Genomic DNA, 11547 nt, shown 5'->3' with positions numbered 1-11547 from the left:
GTGGTGTTCACACTACATAATATGGTCACGGGCTCCTTGATCCAGTTCGGCAATCTGTGCTGACGCAGTTTTACAACAACCACTAGTTTGTCTAGTTAACAAATCAACCACCAAACGACTACCCCCATTAAAGTTACCACAACTCTTGAATAATTAAAGAACCTGTAATATCTTATATCTACAATATTTAATATAACATTTTATAATAATCTATAATAAATAATACATGTAATAAAAATTACTTGAAAATATCATCAAGGAAACAAACTCAGACTTGTTGTTCTTTAATTATTTTACATAATAATCTCTTATCTTTATTTTACAACTGGTAATAATAAAAATAACTCTTTGTTGATAGATGAATGAGTGGGTTGACCATAATGTCAGCTGTAGGCCACATTATGCTTCAGTTTCTTGTTCTCTTCCATTCCTGCAGCTCTGAGACGAACCACACTCTTTCGAAAACAAAATCATCTTTGTCATTGGCCATCTTCATCTCTATAGTAACCACAAAAAACAGATATACAGATAATTTAATCACCACTTCCTCCAATCATCCTCCTTTTTCCTTACTTACTTATCAAGGTAATGAGATTATGATCAATTATATCAATGCAAACAGACACAGTATCATCAGCTGCTGGTACACGGAGCTACAAGTGAATAAGAGAATAACAAACTAATAAGTATAGTCACTTTACTTTTTCCACTGGCTTCGTTACCAGTAGCCTGGGTCCTAATCTCACTTCACTTCCTTCTCCCTCCCCTTTGACATCGTTAAAAGAGGAGAGCTGAGTAACGTGGAGGCGAGTTACGACTTGGGAAACAAACACTTCCTTTGGTTTAGGATGGTCGAGTGAATGGGAGTTCCAGGGTGAGGTCACTAGGATAAAAGACAATGAATTTGACCTTTTTACATATTAATAACTAAAAATCTACAACTAGGAGGTTCAACCAAAGAAAGTAGTACTACATAGTGTAGAGTTTGTTTTATCTTATTAAAACTACAATTGAATTTATATTAGTGAACTAAAACAACACACTAGTGTTATTGTTACTAGCAACACCCCTTGACCAGCTGTTCCACTTAACATGTACATATATATGTACATATATTTCTTACGATCCAAAGCTACGATACAGCGTACTTTAAACACTGTAATGAACTACAATTCCAAGGTTCTCCTCGGACTTCTCTGGTTCCCTCTGTTTTTCCAGAGGAAGACTATATGAATGAAAAAAGTATTATTTTTAATATTTATATAATATATTAAAGTAGTATGCTTTATATAGTAATATTACTAAGTATTTTTTTATCTATTATATAGTAAATATACCTAAAGTATTGTTTATATATATACAGTAATATAATAAAAGTAATTGTTTCTATTATACAGTAATATACTTAACTATATACTTAATGTCTTGAGATATATAATTATATGGGACTTACATTGTTGATGAAGTCAAGGCAGGTATCTTCATGTTTTTATTTGACCATCTAGAGCAAGGCCTTTTTGTCCTGAGGAGAGAGATTTGACAAGACAATTATTTGATATCTTCCCCCTGTTATCCTTGAGGAGAGAGTGGATTTCAAAACTACTTTGTAATGAAGATCCAGTAGTTATGGGAACCCCTCTCTAAATTAAATAAATTGGATCACTAATTAGTGAAGGGTATTAAACATACATAATATATAACCACATCTACTTACACTGATTCTAACTCTGCTACAGTGCATTTATACTCAGAAATTAGCAATAAACAAATTGCACAGCAAATTCCTCACTAGAGAGAGAGAAAGAGAGAGAGAGTGTGTCATTATATATCTTGGTCCAATCACATACCTGATATTCTAATCTTTTTAAGTGTCTTTGATGATCCTGTTTGCAAGTGAAATGTTTGACAAACGTATTGTTCACCGTGATAATATGTCTAAAATGTAAAACAACATATGTTTTACATAAATAGTCATAATAATTCCTAAGTTAGTAACCACTTTATGTATTCTTAATAAGTATCTCATTTTTTCATTGTAATTCCACGTATTAAAACAATTACAAGCACACACTAGGTCCACCTCATACAGGACATTAATTAACTAGTAATCACTAGGATCAACCTCATACAGAACATTAAATTAACTAGTAATCATTAGGACTTTCTTCACTTCTACTTACCCCTTTATCAAGATTAGCTTCAACAATCAGTGGATGTGAACTCAACATATATTGTTTTGTTAATTCAAAGCTTGGCTAAAAAGAAATTTATTAAATTAACAGAGATAAACTTACCCTTTGTTTATGCCCATCTGAAGCATGAGTAATCTTTTTAATAGCCAACGTACAGAGTTCCTAATAAATTGAATTATTATATTTGAGATGTAATATTGTGTTTGATGTGGTGATTAACATTTCCTCTTATAAAATATATCTTTAATTGAAATTAAATTAATATAGTTTGACATTGGCTACTAAAATATCAAACCCTAAAGCTCTTACCCTTTTCTCAATTTTTTTGTCTTCCCATACTTTAGCAACATAACATCGTAGAATAAAATCAACTCCCACACTCGCTATTACAATAGGATTAAAAGTATTTATTATCATTCTTACTTTCTCAGTCATCCTGAGAGCCTGCACCCTGAGAGGGTTTAAAGAACTGATGAGGCAGTCCTTCCTTAGCTACAATAAAGAAATAGAACCATTAAAAATCTATTATGTATAATGATATTTGCTGCATAAATTTCATTATAATATCAATTCCTATGAGATTATTATATCATAATAAAATCACTCCCACTAAATGCATTTTTCTGGAAACATTAGACAATAGAAGTGATCTCTTTTCCAAGGAAATTAAAATACTCGTTACATGTCCTTGTAGAGGATGTTTCCCTTGTTGTATAATGTACATTTTTAAAATAGTGCTATTAATTTTGGTGTCCTCAACACTGAAAGTAAAATGGATAGCATTTCTGCCTAATTTCTTAAGAAGTCGAACTTGTAAGAGTGTCCATAATTGAGGTTTAGATGGATCAGGATGTGGGTAAAACTTGACTTCTCTCCTGTAATTATAAAAGTTAATCATCAGGTAAACCAAACTGTGTGTGTGTGTGTGACTTACATCTACAAGATCTCTGCGAAAATTGAGACCCAAACATCAAGATCGTCCTCGACCATAACGAAAACCGACAAGAACTCTGTGCAAAACTAGGAAAGGACCAAAAAATATAACAATAGTTTTATATGGTATATCAATAGTCTATTAGTTGTTGTGTCCCCATATAACTTTGTCCAATCATTTTGTTTATACATTCATCATTCATCTATTGTCCTCTGTAACTTTTTCTGTCTTTTCTTGCTTTTCTTTTTTTAAAGTATTCTTGATCAATCAAAACCATCCATCTATTTAATAAATATGATATGTAATATAATCTAAAATAATATCAATCTTGTTTACCTATTGGATCTACCTCTGTAATATGATCAACAAAGTCACGTTTCCCTACATATACTGTATCTTTATGGTAGGTGAGAAGAGAGAGAGAGAGAGATATCATAACAATACAGACTTCTACCACTCACCTTGGTGTTAGGGGCGGTCTTTTTAAAAACCCTGTACATCAAAGTAAGATTAAAACATCCCAACATTCACATTATGTAACAGCACATGCTATATACTATATTTTATCAATTGTAGCCATGGCAACAACAAAAAGTAATACCAACATTTTATAGAGGGCTTGGTCTTTCATCTTTTTTCGTCACACTTAATAGGATAATCAATACAGATATGCTGACAGTGTGTGTGTGTGTGCGTGCCCCTGCTATTAAGACATCCACTCTTCGTCGTAGCGTTATAACAATTAATCTTAAATACTTGATGATAAATCATTTTAAATAGAGACATAACATTCTCTTTAATGCTATTTAATGACATGCTAGAAGAACAAGCTTAGCTATGCTATTGTTTATTTGCCTAGCAAAAAATAGGCCCAGCCATTATTGAAGATGCTAGTAACCTTTTATAGCTTCACACTTCATGCTGTATTTTCATCATAATATCAATACTATAAAAGAAAAAAAACTGACACAAGAAAGCATTGAAATATGCCTAAATTTATTGTTAACACTTTGAATTTATATATATATTACAAATATATCGCCTTATAACTTAGATACCTCGTGCCATCTCTCTTGATTGGTTTCGTAGCTGGTGGTTCTTCATTTTCCATAAGACGTCTCGGTCTCAGTAATGCCTGCCTCAGCCATCTCACTCTCTCTCTCTCCTTTCACATACACAGTACTAAAGTTCAGTTTTGATTTTTATTAGGGGCGTGGTCACAAGTTTAATTATGTAGGTATTAATCTAATAATATTCATGAGCTATCCTATTGAACCCACAGAAGCTAGTACTATCATCATAAAAGATGATTAAGAGATGGTGTTAAATTTAAGTATCAATTTGTAAAAAAAGAAATTAATGTAATCATTTTGTTATACACTAAGTTACTAAATGTGATTAATACAACACCTTACAGATCTAGAGTGCGTTTTAAAAATCGTTTTGACACATATATTTTCTTTTCTTCTTTTATGTTGTCAGTTAAACTATTTTTCCAATAAAAGATGTACATAGTGAAAGTAAACTATTTAAAATAAAAATACAACAAGTAATCAATTATTAGTGTCATCCTTCAAAACAAAAGAAAGACATGAGCATTGGTATACTATATATACTCTTATCAACAAGAGGAAACAGATATATAAAAGAAGCTCATCATTAGCTGTGATCAAAAGGAGGAAATGGCAGCAATTCACATTAAAAGAAAAACAAAAAAAAAAATGGGCACTCAATTCTGAAGGTCTGTGTACTTTGATTGCTTCACTTCATTCTCAGTTCTTTTCCAATAGAGTATGTGAACATAACAATAAGAAAGATATCCCAACGGATACAAGAATTAGCATTCATTCCATCAGACATAAAATCACTAATGAATGGTAGATGACTGAGTGATGTTATCACTGGTGCCCAGAAACTAACAAGAGAAGCTCATCCACACATTGGTGGACTTCAACCAACTATACTGGACACAACATTGGGGTTTGAAATCCAGAGAGGACAGTTTGTACAAATCATTTATGTCAACGAAAATCACTGGGTGACTATCAGTAACATCGGCTGTCCAGTGCAACTATCAATGTATATATTATATGACTCTCTGCAATGTATTGGGCTGTCATATAGAATCAAGACATAGTTGCAGTATTGTTATTTACAAAACAAACTTAAAATAACAATGCAAATTTCAGTCCGTTCAATTGCAACATACCACAAACATTGTCCTAGTTAATCCTTTGTTGTTCTTAAGCAAACTAAAAGAATCATTAAATTTACATACAAGAACAAGAGGTATTATTATTATAGTATTTGAGAGCAAATAATACTAATGTCAGTTAACAAGAACCCTATAAAACTAACCCAATGAAATTATACATAGATCCTTGTTAAGTATAGTGCTCAGAAATGTTGTTAAAATCTTCAAGAAAACTAAAAAGATTATCTATTCAAACTTATGTCCACTAAATATTGTGTTAAATGTGCATTGAATTAACCTCCTTCTTCTACAAATAGTAGATTAATGAATTTATTTTACAGACAGTTTTTTTAGCACAACCATTGTTTTTCAGTTTAAAACTTTAAAGCTTATCAAATTGTTTAATACCTTACAATAGCAGCATAACTATGGTATAAAAATATCATTTAATTTTGTAACTCCTCTAGTAATCTATTTCTTAATAGAACTATGTCTCCCATCATGTTTTTTGACATTAAAAACTTTTAATTATCAAAATATTTTGTTAAATTCAATAAAACACACATTTAAATGTAAACAATACTGGGTTTTTAACATCCGTAATTAATTAACAGGGTCTTCCCCTTGTTTCAACATTTGACCGCCAAACTCATGGCATCTCTAATTGTCATGACACGATTCTCATTTAAACCTTTATCCCAAATGGTGCCCAACAAAACATGAATATTCCATACAAAGCTAAGTGGTATTACAGTGGCAAAACTCCACTAGAAAAACATTTGACATGAACAGTTGTCGCTAAAAGAGAAGTGAAAGTAACTTTGCAATGTACAATTAATTGTACAGCATTTCATAATACAACAAGTACAAAAAGATGTTTGTAGTGTGTAGCCTGGTCTGTATGTACTGTAGAGTTAGTGTCCTACCTGACTGTGTTAGCGATGTATCAAATTGTATTTCTAAAATATCCAACCAGTTACAATATGGAGTGAATGCAAGAACTTGGATAAATAACTGTTCTTCATCTGTTTTTTCTAATTTGCCATTTTTTTCCTCAACTGGACGGATTCAATGGCTTGTATTATATCTTGGTAAGTATTCTCAGGAGAATCTTCAATGATCCATGTCTCTCGGTAATAATGAGGTGTTCTTGCTCCTGGAATCCAAATCCCTGGCCTTAAGAAAAGTCTGGAGTGGAGCCTGAACTCTTGAGAGCCAGAAAATATGAGATGATTCAGACATGTTTGTCACGCAGCCCACGCCCAACAAATATTTGGTAGTACAGTGTGCGTGATTCGACTTTCCATTGGACATTTGTTGGTTTTCTCTCTCTTTTTATCAAAACACACACGATGGCCAATGCTTGCTGTTTTGCTCACTGTCAAGGACCAATTCAAGCATTTTTTAAGACCAGGAATATGGCTACCAGGAGTTAGAAATCTCCACATGACTAAAGATACGTGGGAAATCAGTGCTAGCCCCCAAGTAACTAATCTTCCATCTATGCGTTTCGTCCATCTCATTATTTATTTATTTTCTACCCAGGAAGCACTAGATGCTGTAGTCAGGGCAGTGACTGCAATAGCTGAAGATGAAAACCTGCAAATAAGAAAGGAAGATAGAGAAGGATTGTTTTCTTGAAATATGGTCATTACAGCACACTGTAATTGGGCTAGATATTGTAGACATCAGATTCCGTGAAGGAAAGACTCTTCAGGTAAGTTTTATATCTTGCGATTATCTTATGTGGTAATATCAACAGTAAAGTTATATAATAATATCATCACCCTCCAATGTTAACATTGATCAATATAATATAGTTTATCTTCCTATTCTCTTTAGTGACAATTGCAGATGCTCGCTCATTCTCTTCTGGAGTATTTCCTGCTTGTTGTCCACTTGGTTTTATCTTCAATTGTATATTTTTTGGGTACCATTTTCAGGAAATGGTTTCAATGATCATCGACTTGAGGCAATTAGAAATGCAATTACTGGCACAGAAGTTAAATTAATTGATCATGGCCCAACTTGCTGTTAATTGTAATTTTTTCAAATTTTCAAGAATCAATTTTTAAATTTTAGAAATTTTGATTTAACATTTGAAGTTTTACATCTCACCTTAAATATTATATATTTTAATTTTAGATTTAATAATAACATACCAGTTTATTAAGAGTAGGTGAAATATATACACAGAAAGTGTATCGGGATCTAATGAGTATATCACATACGTAGAGGGTGTGTTGAAACCACACCCCCATTAGCTGTGACTTCCTTTGCAATATCCACTAGGGATGAATCTATTTCCAGATCATTGTTATTTGATAAAGAGGTAAGATTAAACTTGACGCGTTGATGAGCTTGACGACAAAATGTTGATGTTAGACAAAGTCATGACTAGAATTAGGATAACCCTCAGAAAGAGATTTGCTGGCTCTGAGAGAGAGAAAGAAAAGGCTAGCACAAAAGTGAAAGAAGCTTTAATAGTAGTGACAACAATCACATTATGGCTTTGTGTTTTTAATAATATTGGCACAGTTCTTTGTAACATTTACTATAACAAAAATCTACTATATACAGAGGATTACAAACAATATATCAAAGGTATACAGAACTTTATTGAGAATATACTAACAGTATACAGACTTCTACAAGATTTACCTTGACAGGACGGCAGCCATACCATATATATCAATTGATGCATTGGCCAATCTCTGTAAAAGGAGCTGTTGAACTAATAAAGGGATAATATATATTATATCATATAACTGATGATAACACACATATAATATCTCTTCTATATTTTGTTAGGAGATGTTCACATGCTCCACCAAATTCTCCAACACATTGAGAAAACTAACATAAAAAATGTAAGCAAATAGCTATAGACCACACCCACTAAATTAGCAGATGACTCCAAGTCTCGATGAACTTTGTTGGCTAATTGACTCAGTTGCAGACATACCCACCATTCTGTAACCATGGTAACAATTAATGAATTTTAATAACTTGTTACCTCCCTAGTTCTCTTAAGACCCTCTGAAAAGATTGTAGTAACATTACCACCTTTGATTGATTTCTCTATTTCTCTCAAGTGCTTTCCAGCATACTACATGACATGACAACCACAATACATGTAATTAATATGATATATATGTACATGTATTACATGAAGTTATATAATACATGTATTAAATGTACATGTATTACATGAAGTTATATAATACATGTATTACATGAAGTTATATATTAAATGTACATGTATTACATGCAGTTATATAATACATGTATTAAATGTACATGTATTACATGAAGTTATATAATACATGTATTAAATGTACATGTATTACATGAAGTTATATAATACATGTATTAAATGTTATTTAATCTTTGATCTATTGTCATTTCATCATTGATATCGTCAAAGGTGATGTTAGTAATTGTGGTTGTAGTGAAATTATTTCAGTACCTGGAGACCAGTCAATGCAATGAAAAGTCGAAGAATATCGTTACTCCCTTCAAATATACGAAATATCCTTAAATCTCTCATAACTCGCTCTAAACCACATTCCTTTTGAAACAAAGATCAGTAAGAGAGAGAGAGAGAGATAACTCACCGACATATATCCATTCCTCCATGTAGTTGAATGGACTCATCAATTGCCATCCATGCAGATTCCTAGAAGAGAAACATAGGATTAAAAACACTGTCAAATTTTACTTACTGATGAATAGATTTTACTAATAGCTGCTTCTAATTGGAACTCAACTGATCCTTTATCCATAATACCACAGAGTAAATAAGTCATTGACTGAGAGAGAGGAGAGAGAGAGAGAGAAGAGAAAGAGAAAGAGAGAGAGAGAGAGAGAGAAAGAGAGAGAACAATAACAGAGAAGATGCATGGAGCTCACTTCTGTGACATAATGTGCTAATGTCATTCTGGCTAACTTCTCTTGTACTACTCCGTACACTTCTAACTTGCTACCAAACTGAACACGTGAAGTTATTTGTTCAACCTATAATACAAATTAATGAATATTAATTAGTTTAATTAAGATCAATTAGTTCATAGCATGTTCAACTTACAACTCGTGAAATAAGTTTTCTCATTACTCCAGACATAGCAGCTCCCATTCCAAAACGCCCATTATTAAGTATATTCACAGCTACTTTAAAACCTTCACCTTCCTCTGTATAATAAATATATATATAAATATATATACATAATTTATTTTATCAAATATAAACTAACCTCCTAATAAATTCTCCACTGGAACATGTACATTATCGAAATTCACTGCATAGGTAAAATAATGTTAATTATAACTATATATATATATAACTATAGTAAAAGAAAAAAAACAAATAAATAAATAAATTATTCAGACCACAAGGTAAATATTCTGACAGCTGTTCTTACTTCAGCTGTATTAGATGCTTTGATGCCCATTTTCTTCTCTGGAGGACCACTGCAATATAACATTATATAATAGGAAGTAGAGGGATTCATTTGGATTTTGGATGTTATCTTCTTTACCTGGTTACTCCAGGGAATGCTCTCTCAACAATAAATGCCGAGACTTGCTCCTTTGTTTCTCCAGTTTTTGGATCAATTACTGGTGTTTGAGCAAATACTGTGAATATATCAGCAATACCTCCATTACTGATCCTAGAGAGAGAGAGAGAGAGAGAGAGAGAGAAATATCAAAAATGAAAAAAATTAGCTTACCAAATCTTTCCTCATTCAAAATGTAGTGTTTTCCATCATCACTTTTAACAGCCTTTGAACGAATAGACTAGGAATTCATTTAAAATACATATTAAGAAAATCTATACTCACACTTGCATCAGATCCACTAGTAGCCTCAGTTAAACAATATGCAGCAATTTTCTCTCCTGTTGCAAGCTACATGCAACAAAAAATCATGTGATAAGTCATGTGATGATCATGATATAATCATGTGACAGTAGCACTCACTGATGGAAGGTATTTCGATTTCTGTTGTTCATTACCATATAATAAAATACCTTTAAACCCAATGGACTAAATAATGAAGAATTAAACATTAAATTAAGCCACACCCACACACATTCCTTACTTGATGAGCACCTAACATTATACCAAGGTCCTAAGTCATTGGCTCCAATAATTTCACCCAATCTAGAATACTGAGTATTATTTAGACCCAGGCCATTATAATCCGTAGGAATTTGGATACCAAGTCCACCCATATCTCTTAGGTGTGCCATAATTTCTGGTGGAATTGTCTCTTCTTTGTCATTACGAGCAGGATCATTGATTTTGCTGTGTGTTTGATTAGTATGACTCATTATGACATCATAGTGATGTCATAAGGATGATGTAATTAGGAACTTACCTCAAAGAACTTGGTCACAGGTCAATGAACATGCTTACATTCTCACGTTGATCCTTGGTGAGTACTACAATAGAAAATAATTTTTTAAAAAATGTTGCGATTTAATTTACGTCAGGAAATGGAAAAACTTCCTTTGTGTTAATACGTCCTAGAAATGTGTTCATTACAAATGAGTCTGTTACCTAACAACATGTAACTATAGCAACCATATGATTGGGTAGGGTCTCACAGGTGGCTTCTTGTCACTATAATAGCGTGCTATCACTACCGGCTTGATAGTACGAAGGACTCTGTTAAAATATAGCAAAGTGTGTTATAATGTTAATAGAGGATTAGAGTAGCACTCTATCATGATCATCTTTGAGTTTAGTCTTACGTTGGTCTTAATATACTGAGTGGAAAAGATACCTTGGACGCTAGACAAGCCATTATAGATAAACAACAAAGAGAATTTCAGAGAGAGTTTAATTTGAAACTTGAGACTCGTTAATCAAAGGTGGGGCTTAAGTTAATTCACTCACACCCTCGAACAATAGTTACCACGTGTTTGCAGTTGAAATATATACTTAAATTTGTAAGTTGAGTCCATGATCTCCATAAAAAATTTAATATCAACAGCCGCCATAGTGACAATAACTGCAACAACCTATATTATAATAGTTAAGTAGATACTTACCTCAGACATGGTATCTCGTGTCCCAGTATGAAATACTGACTACAGGTCTATATATAACTGAACACAATCTTTTTGCAACCTTTGAAATATTTCAAAATCTTAGTGAAAATTCCACAGAAATCAGGTGAAATATTGGAAATCTTAGAGAGACTGATATCCTTGAAATTTCAAA

General features: G+C 32.5%; 1 pseudogene; it reads right to left on the bottom strand.

Moving 5' to 3' along the window:
* Positions 1–406: 406 nt before the first annotated feature.
* Positions 407–11384, bottom strand: LOC121391107 (annotated as a pseudogene).
* Between the last annotated feature and the right edge of the window lie 163 nt (positions 11385–11547).

This window comes from Gigantopelta aegis, unplaced genomic scaffold (assembly GCF_016097555.1).
Source record: "Gigantopelta aegis isolate Gae_Host unplaced genomic scaffold, Gae_host_genome ctg1719_pilon_pilon:::debris, whole genome shotgun sequence".
NCBI lineage: Eukaryota > Metazoa > Mollusca > Gastropoda > Neomphalida > Peltospiridae > Gigantopelta > Gigantopelta aegis.
This window is presented reverse-complemented; position numbering and strand designations above follow the sequence as displayed.